At 45.0% G+C, this 11151-nt stretch overlaps 1 protein-coding gene across 2 annotated transcripts in view; it reads right to left on the reverse strand.

Moving 5' to 3' along the window:
• CAB39 (calcium binding protein 39) overlaps positions 1–4490 on the reverse strand; it is an 85958-nt gene extending 81468 nt beyond the window's left edge. Inside the window, exon 1 of one of the 2 annotated variants that reach the window (XM_039234591.1) lies at positions 4415–4490. The gene's annotated coding sequence lies outside the window, so the exon portion shown is untranslated. Of the gene's footprint in view, positions 1–3391; positions 3536–4414 lie in introns of those variants that run through there. The other variant, XM_039234592.1, reaches the window with a different exon arrangement.
• Between the last annotated feature and the right edge of the window lie 6661 nt (positions 4491–11151).

Consider the following 11151-nt stretch of genomic DNA (forward strand, 5'->3'; position numbering starts at 1 on the left):
CAAAATGTGTATTTTGTTTCTTAAACATTTTATCAAAATAATCAAAGTAATGTGATGTTTTAACATGATCATACTTCCTTAGTCATCAACAATTGGTCTTCCGGATAATGTTCCCAAGGAACAATTATCATAAAAAAACGAGACCGCCACTAAACATTGGTTAACTAGATTTTCCCAGTCTTTGCAACTATGCATATAAAAATGCATATATACATACAAACAAGCAAACCCAAACCTACCACACTGTACTCTGGGTATCAAAATGTGAAGTTAAGCACAGTGTCTTAAGGGTTATGCAAATAGTTATGTGCTGGACACTGCCAATATAAATGGCCAGAGCGGTCTTCACCTCCCTCCTCTGGGGCCACTTCACACCTGACTGAACTCCTGCAATTCTCTGAATGCCATTCTTCCTTCCTCTGCCAGCCTAACACCACAGATGCTAATAAAGCACAACTCCTTCATCCCCTCACTCCTTCTGTCTCAAGAGAAAAGTTAAAAGCACAGTGGAGCCAGAAAGCTCAGGAAGGTAGAGAAGGACACACACACATATGCACACACACAAATTCCAAAACAAAATGCTAATGGCAACCACCTGTGAACCTTCATTTTATCACTACCAGTCTAGCATCTGTCACCCATTCTATAATAACTCTCCTCCAATCTTTGGAAGGCCTGAGAAACAGAAGCAGAACAAACATTTCACATTTACTGCCGGACTGGTCTACTCTACAAATGCTGGCGGTGGAAATGTTTGTCTCACTTTGCTCTGCCGCCATACTCTGGGCTGATAAAGGCAGTGACGAGGGTCCAGTGGGATAGCATTAGAAGGGTGAGACACACAAAGGAAGAGCCCTCATACAGCTCAGTTCCTTCTTTCATTAAGAATGGCCCAACCCCAGTCTTCTCTCCAGTAAAAGCCAAACTAGAGACTGATGACTAAATCTTTATGCAATTTTTAGGCTACTTGGCTTGATGTGCATTCAAACAAATACAAGACCTTGACACCTCAGTAATAATAAAACATGTCACAAGCAATCTAACCTGGAGGTTCAGAGATTTGATCTTCTTTCCCACAATTTTATAACACAACAAAGTTTTACCAACATTTTGCTATGATCCATACTAATCCACCAAACACATTCCTATTTCTGTAACACCAGACAGACAACATCCATAAAATTCCAAATCAAAAGGAGCCATGGAAAAAAAGAAAATGGATTTTAAAACAGAAACACCACCAGCAAGGTAACCAGAAGACATTAACTTAAGTGAAATTATGCCCTATATTGGATTTTATATTTTGAGTGCTGGGGGTGGATTTGTATTTGTATTTTTACGGCAGATGGCAAAACTGTGAATGATCAGAAATCAATCCCTCCCGGAAAAAACATCCTTTGGAAAGCATGGCAGTAATTATAGAAATCTGCAGCCTACAAAAGTTGATCAAAATAAACTTTAGGGGCGCCTGGGTTTGAGCGTCTGACTTCGGCTCAGGTCATGATCTCACAGTTCATGGGTTTGAGCCCCGGGTCGGGCTCTGTGCTGACAGCTAGCTCAGAGCCTGGAGGCTGCTTCAGATTCTGTGTCTCCCTCTCTCTGACCCTCCGCTACTCATGCTGGCTCTGTCTCTTTCTCAGAAATAAATAAAACATTTAAAAATTAAAAAAAAAGAAAAAATTTTAGTAAATGTTCAAAAGTAATAAAGGAAGCTTCATGGCATATACATTTGCAATATTAAAAAATAAATATTCAAATAAAACCAAGTTATAAAACCAAACCCCATACTTACACTAGACTTTCTTAACTATTAACTATTTTTATATTAACTTTATGAGAGTTTATAAGCCCTAACTCAAAATCTCACTTTAGATGAAACAGAAGCAGAGACCTCATTAATACATTTTAGAATGTAAAGCAAAAGGGAAAAAAACTGTTTTAAATGAGAACCTGCAGTATGAAATGCAAATGAGTTAAAAGGAACAGTCTTGAAATTTTTTTAAAAAAGTCCCTTTTGTTATAGCAGCAAATTTTTTCACCAAATTCTGCATTTTACTAAAGAATACCAACAGAAAAACTAATACATACAGCCTAAATCTCTGTGATTTCATGATCAAAAAGTAGTTAACCTATAGGACCAGACCTAGCATAAAGACTATTTTTAGGGGCGGGGGTTTGGAATGGGGAAGTGTATCACTGTGTATGGGAGATACTATTCCAACTAAGAAAATAATCTTTTTACAGTGCCTTTTAAAAAATTCATCCACTTATATAGCACAGATGTGTGATCTCTTCCATATCTGATGACAACAGGCACCCCAAATAATAAAATTTTTCTTTACTCAACAAGCAATAGGATCCAAATCCTACAAAGAAGTTAATAAATATACTTCAAACAAATGCCTTTAGAGAAAGTTCTACCCACAGCAGCAGTTATTGAGCATGACTACTGCATTTGATCTGAGATACATAATGCAACTTACCAGGAAAAAAATAATACATTTAAGACTTCCTTTACTTGGGTAAAAATGTTTTTACATAAAGATATTTAATGACAAAGGAAAAACAAGCACAAAAAGCCTGAAAACAAAACATGCAAAAATTTTAACAGTAACCAAATCTAAGTGGTAAGATTAGAGAAGATAATTTTCAAAAAATGTTCCAGTACTTCCTGCACTTTACAAGTTTTTTTTAACTAAAAATGTTGACATTCATTTGTCATATAAGCAAACAAGTAAGTGTTTACAAAACCAACACGGGTTCTAAGCTGCTTTCACAGATCATATTCCAGACTTCAAATATAGCTAACTATTTGCTAGTAATTTGGGGAAAAAATGTACAAAATCACACAAGAGTTTCACTTCTCACTCTCCTACATTTTCATAACTAAAAACTAATAAAGGAATGTTTACTTTTTTTCTAAATAGGTTCTATGTTCAACCTGCCAACCTAGAATATTAGTAAAAACCTGATTTTTTAAAAAAAATCATCAAGTTAGACTGCTTTACACAAATGCCTTTTGAAAAACGTTATGATCAGCTCAGTATTCCAGAGTGCAGTCACCTAATACACAATGGAACAAGTTCTGATGCATTTTAGTGAACTGCATCAACAGAAATGCCTGTTTGCGGACGAGCTTATTTTACACACATCTTTCCAACACCTCTTAAGAGCATGATATCTACTGAAGCTGTTTCCAAAAGGTACTTTGCTTAGCCTGAACATGAATTTATTTGTAGCTGTCAAAATCGATCTCAAACTGGATTATAGTCAAGGCACAGAACGTCAACTCTTCATTGGGCCTCCTCTTTCTTTCACAAGAGCGCCTTTAATATCTCCTAGCTTACATTTCCGGGCTCATGAGTCACTGAGAAATGAGCTCTAGGTTTACCTTAGAATGCCGCTCAAAAAAACAGCTCCTGTACAGTATTCAAGGATCTGGCCCCCAAACACCTCTTTAGCCTAACCCTCAACTCCCCAACATGGCCATAGGTAACTTAATTATCCAATACTTCTAGACTACGCCTTTTTATCTTTGTCCTCTAGTCTGCTGCCCCTCCACACACCGTCTCTTGCCCAGCCGTCCTCCTCTCCCAAACCCCGTAAGCCTTCAGGACTCCGCTTGGCACCACCTCGCCCAGGAAGCCTTCCAGATTTCTGCTAGACGGAAGTGATCGATCGGTTCGGTCATCCCTGGGTGCCTTTCTAGCACTTTGTAGTTCTTTCACAGGACTTATCGCCTCCTTCCTGGTACCGAGGTTATTTGTGTACTGGCCTTATCTCCCACACCAGAAAGTGAGCTCCTCGGGGGAGGGGACCGTGGGCCCCCGTTCGCCTTTGAATCTCCCCCGGCGGGGACCTACTAGGGCACCTGCACGCAGTGCAGCGGGCAGCCTGGTTCAACCGAACTCGGGAACGCTCCGGCCGCACAATTCCTAACCAGAAGTCAGTTAGGCATTTTCCCGAAACGAAGATCACAAAGATGCTGCCTGCCGCCCCGTAACAGGAAGTTTACCGGGGGCCGGGAGCGAGGGCGCAGGAGCCCGTGCGCGGTGGGAGTGACAGCTGGCACGGCCCGCACCTCCCTGCCCTCCCGACCCCGGCCGCGGCCGCCGCCAGCCGCCAGCCCCGCCAGAGCACCGCGGAGGGGCGGCAGGAGAGCACCCGGCTCCGAGAGCTCCGGCCGCAGGCCGCGGAGCGCCGCGCCGCCGACGGCGAGAGCAAGGGAGGGAAGGCTCCGCGAGCGGCCCGGGCCGGGCCGGGCCGAGCCGAGCCGGGAGGGCGGGCCGACCCGGGCCCGCCGCCTCCGCCACCCGAGAAAATGGAGGCAGCCCGGGGCCGGTGACGGGCCGGGGCAGGCGGAAGCCGGGCGGGCGTCCGCGCCTCGAGCAGGGCCGGGCCGGGGGTCACTCACGGGGCTGGGCCGGGCGGCTCCCTCTCCGCCTCCGCGTCGTCGCCGTCCCCGTCCTCGGCCGCCGCCGCCTCGGGCTGCTCGCTCGGTCCCCGCGGGGCGGCACGGGCGCTCGGCCCCTCCGTTGTCTTCCGCCTGCTCCTGCTCCCGGCGACGGGCTCCCGCGGCGGCGGCGGCGGCGGCGGCTGAGCGGGCGGACGGCGCCCAGGGGCTCCCGCGGCGGCCGCCGCACTGCTGCGCTCGCTCGCTCGGGCTGCGGCTGCGGCTGCGGCTGCGGCTGCGGCTGCGGCTGCGGCTGCTGCGGGGCCCGGCGCCGCCTTCGCCTTGTAGCCGGCTCCTGGAAGCTCAGTCTCTCTCCCAGGCCGCGCCGCTCCCCGCTCCCGGCCCGAACCCGGCTTTGACGTACGCACTGCGCAGCCGCCGAGGGCGCGACGTCGGGCGGTGCCGCAACGCCCCCTTCAGCCTCGGGCGCCCCCGAGCGGCCGGGCGGACCTGGGACACCTAGGCCGAAGCAGGAGGGGACGCCGAGAAAAGCAGCAGCGGAGGACCCGGGTTATTTCACCTGCCACTTAAATGTTGGTGCTCAGCCCTTCTGGTGGGTGTCAGCACTCTTCCTGGAGGAATCCTACAGCCGCTTTCTACGGCCACTTCCTCAACTCTTAACAAAGGCTGCTTTTTGCTAAAAGCTTTATTTTTGTCATCCGCTATTCTAGCTGGTGGGCAGTGAACGAAACAATCCCTGCTCCTGAGACAACCAATAAACAAATAAACCAGCATATATATGTCATTGGGTGTTTCCCGTGCTATGGAGAAAAACAACACAAGTAAGGAGGGGAGAGAACGGAAGGTATTGTTAGAGCGCTCCTAGAAGGAGCAGCTACCTGAAGAAAGAGCATGCTGTGAGCTTCGTGTTAGGGAAAGGCAGAGGGAACAGCCAGGATGAGGGCCGTGAGGTGGGACCTTCATGGAGCCCAGCAAGGCAAGCGCCCTGAGAGAGGGGACAGGCGACAGAGAAGGAGAGAATGGGGGCCAAATAGAACAAAGTGAGGACTTTGGTTTTTACTCTAAACGAGAAAGCCCGACCAGCCTAAAGGGCCTGGGGGTTTCAGCCAAGAGACTGAATTGGGGTGATAGTTGGAAGGGAACATAGGGTCAAAGCAGATTTTTTTAAAGTTTTATTTCATTTTGTGTGCTTCAAGAGACTGATCAGAAGGCTTTTGAAATAATCTAGTCAAGAGAAGACAGGGGACACCTGGATGGCTGCATTGGTGAAGCATCTGACTCTTGATTTTGGCTCAGGTCATGATCTCACAGTTGGTGAGATGGAGCCCTGCATCTGGTCTCTGTGCTAACAACACAGAGCCTGCCTGGGGTTCTTTCTCTCTCTCTCTCTCTCTTTTAATATTTATTTATTTATTTTGAGAGAGAGAGACAGAGAGACAGAGAGAGAAGACAGGCTCAGTCCAGGGCGACTGGAAGAATAAAGAAGTGGTCAGGTTCTAGACACATTTAGAACATAGAGCTGACAGATTTTTGCTGATTCCTAACGTTTTTGTTGTATTTTTGTTTGTTTTCTCAAGCAACTGGAAGATGCAGTTGGTGAAATGAAGACTTAAATAGAAGCAGACAGGAAAGGAGGAACTTGGGAATACATTTGGGGGCATGTTAACTTTGAGCTGCCTGTCAGACACCCAAGTCAGAAACTGGATATAGAAGTCTGGGGCTTGGGGGAGAGGTCCAGGCTGGAAATGGAATTTTGGGAGTCCTCAGAAGAGGTAAAATCTCAGGACTCAATGAGAACATTTAGGAAGTGAGTGTTAATGAAGCGTAAGATGAGCCCGAGGCCCCCGACATTGAGAGGTCAGTCAGGGAGATAACAAGGAACCAGCAAAGGACTCTGAAGAAAGGAGCAAAGGTACAGGGGGAGACTGAGGAAAGCATCATGTGCTAGAAGTCCAAGGATAGAGGCTGGATTAATGCCGCCATATGCAGCTAATAGTTCAAGTAATGTTAGTGTTGGTGACTAGACGTTGGTATCAGCACCATAGAGGTAACTAGTGGCTTTGGTTAGTGCTGTTGAGGCAACAGTGGGTGGCAAAGCCTGACTGCAGTGGTCTCTAGGAAGAATGAGACCTAGGAAGATCTCTAGAAAGAATGGGACTCTGGAAAGAGATCATGAGTACAGACAACTTTTTCATGAAGTTTTGCTCTGAGGGTGAGCAGAGAATTGGGGTGATAGTTGGAAGGGAATATAGGTTCAAAGCAGATTTTGGGGGGGGTTGATTTCATTTTGCATACTTCGTTTATCCTGTTTGTGTGCTGATGGGAATGATTTAGCAGTGAGGGAAAATTTGATAATGCAAGGATGTGGGGCAGGGGGCATTTTCTGGAGAGCTTTCCTGAGTGAGCAACAAGAGAAGATCTGGTCTTGGGTACCAGCAAGACAGGTATTCACTGGCAGTAACAGAGGGCAGGCAGAGTGTGGGCCCAGAGGCAGGGAGCCGGTTGGACAAAGTGCCAGAACTTGTGGACTTGTCCTTCTGAGAGCTTCTGTTTTCTCAGGGAAACAGGAAGCAAGGTCATCAGCTTGAAGTGTGGAGAGGGAGGAGGTGTTGGAAACTCGAAGGAAGAGGAGAAGGTGTAAAGAAGGATCAGTCAGCAGGGTTATTCTGTGCTTTTCACTGGCCACATTTTGTGAGGAAGGTGCAGGCACAGGAAGGTGGGGAGTAGGATTCAACCAGGGTTATTTTGGTTAGATAACTCCATGGAGAGAGAAAGGGAAAGGAAGGAGAGGATGTATGCAAAGAAGTAATAGTGACAATGGCCAGCTGTTGAATCCAAGCCAGATAAGAGGGGAGTAAGAAAATTGGAGTGGGGGGGGGTGGAGGCAGTGGTTGGGGAGAGACCCTGTAAGAGTGGTAGAATCTATGGAATGATGGGTGAAAAGGTTGTCGGAATCAGCACAGTAAGGGGAATGAGCTGGAAAGGAGATACTGGTTGAAAAGCCAGATTACTTGCAGTGAGATCATGTGAGGAGCAATTTTGAGTAAATGCAAGGCCTGGCACACTTTTCAAACTGTAATGTCCACTTGCATTCCCAGGAGACCTCGTCAAAATGCAGATACTGATTCCGTTGGTCTAGGGTGGGGTCCATGCTCCTACATTTCAAACAAGTTGGGAGTAGAATGGGGGAAGATGCTGATTATTCTTACTTTTGTTAGTAGTCTTGATACCAAAACCTCCATTAATATCACACACACACACACACACAGAAAACTACACTAATCTTGCTAGTCAATATATGTGAAAAATCTAAACAAAGAGGTATGAAATATAAGCACAATAGCAGCATGTTTAAAGTAATGTCCACCCCAACCAAGGACAATTGATGTCAAGCATACTACAAGCTGTTAGAAAGGCCACAGCTGTCCAGGGGCTGTCTCTGCTCAGAGAGAAATAAGCTGACAAGCCGTCCAGAGCAAACTCTAGAACTGTAAGTGGCTGGTTCCTGGAGTTCTCTGGTAACAGTGGGAAGAAGGTGTCTGGCAGTCTCAAGTTTTATCTAACTTTGAAATTTTGTTCAATAAGGACTTTACCCCTACTCCATTTTTGTTTGTTTTTTTTTTTTTGTATGTGTTTTTAATTATAGTCCCAAAGGGAGGCCTTTAGTGTGCTCACATTTAGCAAAAACAACTCAGGACCCAATTTCCCACAGAATAAAAGAATGCACGGGGGTGGATAATCCCATATGAAGGGGTTTGATTCCTTTGCTTCAAGGGTCAGGGCAGGATTCCAGATTAATCTCTTAACTGGAATAAACCCGTTGCAGAGGCAAGATGGCAGATATTTCTGGAGCAAGGGTTTGTAACAAATTCTGAAGCCCAAGTGGAAGGAGTCATGTCATTTGCTTGAATTTAGCTGGGAGACACCCTCTCAATCCTTCCAGAGAGCTTCTGGAAAGCCCTTTCTACAAATACATTTCTTTGTAGGCACAACCTCTTTCTAGGAAATTCTCCTACCTCTTCATCTTGAAACACCCTTCACACACAGCCCCTACCCTCACCCCCACCTCCACCTTCCTGTGCAATGTCTACAGATCTCAGGATCATAAGGCAGGGTCATCCTTTTCAAGGAAAATCAGTCAGTGATGGTCCTGTGTAAATGTCTTGTCGCTTTCATCTCCCTTCCTCTCCTCTGTTGAAGCTGGGCCATCAGATGAAGGCACCTCCCTAGCCTTCATCATATCATCTGTAAAAGGACTTTGGAGCCTGACTCACAGCTTCCTCCCCACCCCACCCCGTGCCTGACTTCTCCTGGGCAACGTAAGTGCCACTCATCTAGTAAGTCGGATCATAGTCTCCTTGTATGGTCTGCTCCAGTGACCTTCACTTCCCTTCCACTTCAACAACAATTTGATTGGTCCTACCTTGGTCTCTACCTTGGCCAGACTCTCCCTTTGAAACTTGAACTCTGTGACTTCCCTGGGTAACTACATTTATGTACCCTCTCCATACCCTCAGACCCAACAAACCTGCTCTAAATCTCAATGAAACCTTAGATATTCAACAAAGACTTTTTGGAAACATATAATTACCGAACATAAGCAGTGAGAATAAGACCCTGAACTATCCGTGGTCTCTGCTCTCAATAAGCTTGTAGTCCAGGAGAGACACACCAGCAAACAGGCAATTACAGTAGGCTGAGACATGAAGCATAAATAAGATCTAGGCAGTTGAAGATGAGGGTAAGTGTTCAAGGAAAATCATGCAAATACCATGAAAGCAAGAAAGCACTGTGAATTTGGGGAAGTGCATATGAATAGCTCAGTATATAGACCTTAGAGTTTTATTTTATTTTTATTTTTTATAATTAATTTATTTTTAAATTTATATCCAAGTTAGTTAGCATATAGTGTAACAATGACTTCTGGAGTAGATTCCTTAATGCCCCTCACCCATTTAGCACATTCCCCCTCCCACACCCCCTCCAGCAACCCTCTGTTTGTTCTCTATATTTAAGAGTCTCTTATGTTTTGTTCCCTTCCCTGTTTTTATATTATTTTTGCTTCCCTTCCCTTATGTTCATCTGTTTTGTAGCTTAAAGTCCTCATATGAGTGAAGTCATATGATATTTGTCTTTCTCTGCCTGACTAGTTTCGCTTAGCAAGAGCTTAGAGTTTTAAATTTTTTTTTGTTTTATTTATTTCTGAGAGAGAGAGAGAGAGAGAGACAGCATGAACAGGGGAGGGTCAGAGAGAGAGGGAGACACAGAATCAGAAACAGGCTCTGGGCTCTCAGCTAGCTGTCAGCACAGAGCCTGACGCGGGGCTTGAACCCACAAACCATGAGATCATAACCTGAGCCAAAGTCGGATGCTTAACCGAATGAGCCACCCAGGCACCCCAGCAAGAGCTTAGAGTTTTAGAAGAGAATTTTTTTTACTGCTATTTTTTCCTCAGCTTTATTAAGATCTTATTGACATATAATGTATGTAAGTTTAAGGTGTACAACATGATTAGATATGTGTGCATATTGGAAAATGATCACCACAGTATTATTTCTCAGGAATGCATGATCCTACCTTATTCAGGTGTTCAAATCTCCTGATGATGTTTACTATTTTGTCTTTCCCAAGTTGAATCTAAGCGATACCTTTTGCACCTAAAACTGTCTTTGAGAGTTCCCAAAGGAAAAACCACAAATGATTTGTTCTTCCATTTGTTCTTAAGAAGAGAAATGCTAGGAAATAGTTGGGTTTACTTGATGGTTGTTCTTGACGAGTTGCATCAAGAGGAAGAGATGCTTAGCCTGTCCTGGATTAAATCGGTGATATGTAATTATGTTCAGATTTCTAGAACTGTACATTGGGTGGGAAATTCTCGGGACTTTACCAATGCCCATGCTGGCCCTGATATTTTTTGGTGCTGCTGTAGCTAATAGTAGACCACCAAAATAGATGCTGTCAGTTAGAATTTCAGCTATTTCTCCAAATGGTGTCTTGCTTACAACTTCCTTATTTTCAACCTAGCATCTCCTTGGGTGGTGGTTTCCAACCAGAACTCACATCACCTAACTGTGGAGTTGTATTCATATGTAAAAGTTTAGAACATATTCCAGATATCCAGAGTATCTCTACTTGACATTCTTTATATATTCTTAGTGTATTCTATCTATATGTTCGGTAAATCCATGGACTATTATGTCAGGATTTTTCAATGTTATATCTGAAGATTTATTTTCTCTGTGAAGATTACAGTCTTCCATTTTTACAAATTAAATATAATATCTGCTCCTCTTTGAAAATAGAGTAAGTCATTATGTTAATAGATACATTTTGTCTACAGGCTGTCTGGATTGAGTTTATTATTTGGGTTTGTATGCCACAAAAACAACCAAATGTCCTTGTCTGTTGCACTGTTCTTGTTATAAACTTTCAAGAGATCGTACACTTTTAAAAATTGTTAGTAATAGGTTAACCACAGGTTATTTTGTCATCCGCAGATAGTTTGGCTGTTTTTCTCTGATGCCTCCCTGAAAGCACTTACAATGAGCTGCAGGCTAGAGTGATTGTCCTTGAGGCATGCTAGGTGGCCTTGCCCTGGTCTTTCCTCCAGAATCTGAAGAAGCTCTGTGAGCTAATGGCCCAAAGCTTGGCATCAACCTTAAGGGATCCAGCACCACAGCAGACCATGCACGGGGCTGGCATTCTCCCTGGACAAACTGACGCTGAGCCACTAGGGA

Source organism: Hyaena hyaena, unplaced genomic scaffold, assembly GCF_003009895.1.
Source record: "Hyaena hyaena isolate Hyena2069 unplaced genomic scaffold, ASM300989v1 scaffold_86, whole genome shotgun sequence".
In the NCBI taxonomy this organism is placed as follows: Eukaryota; Metazoa; Chordata; class Mammalia; order Carnivora; family Hyaenidae; genus Hyaena; species Hyaena hyaena.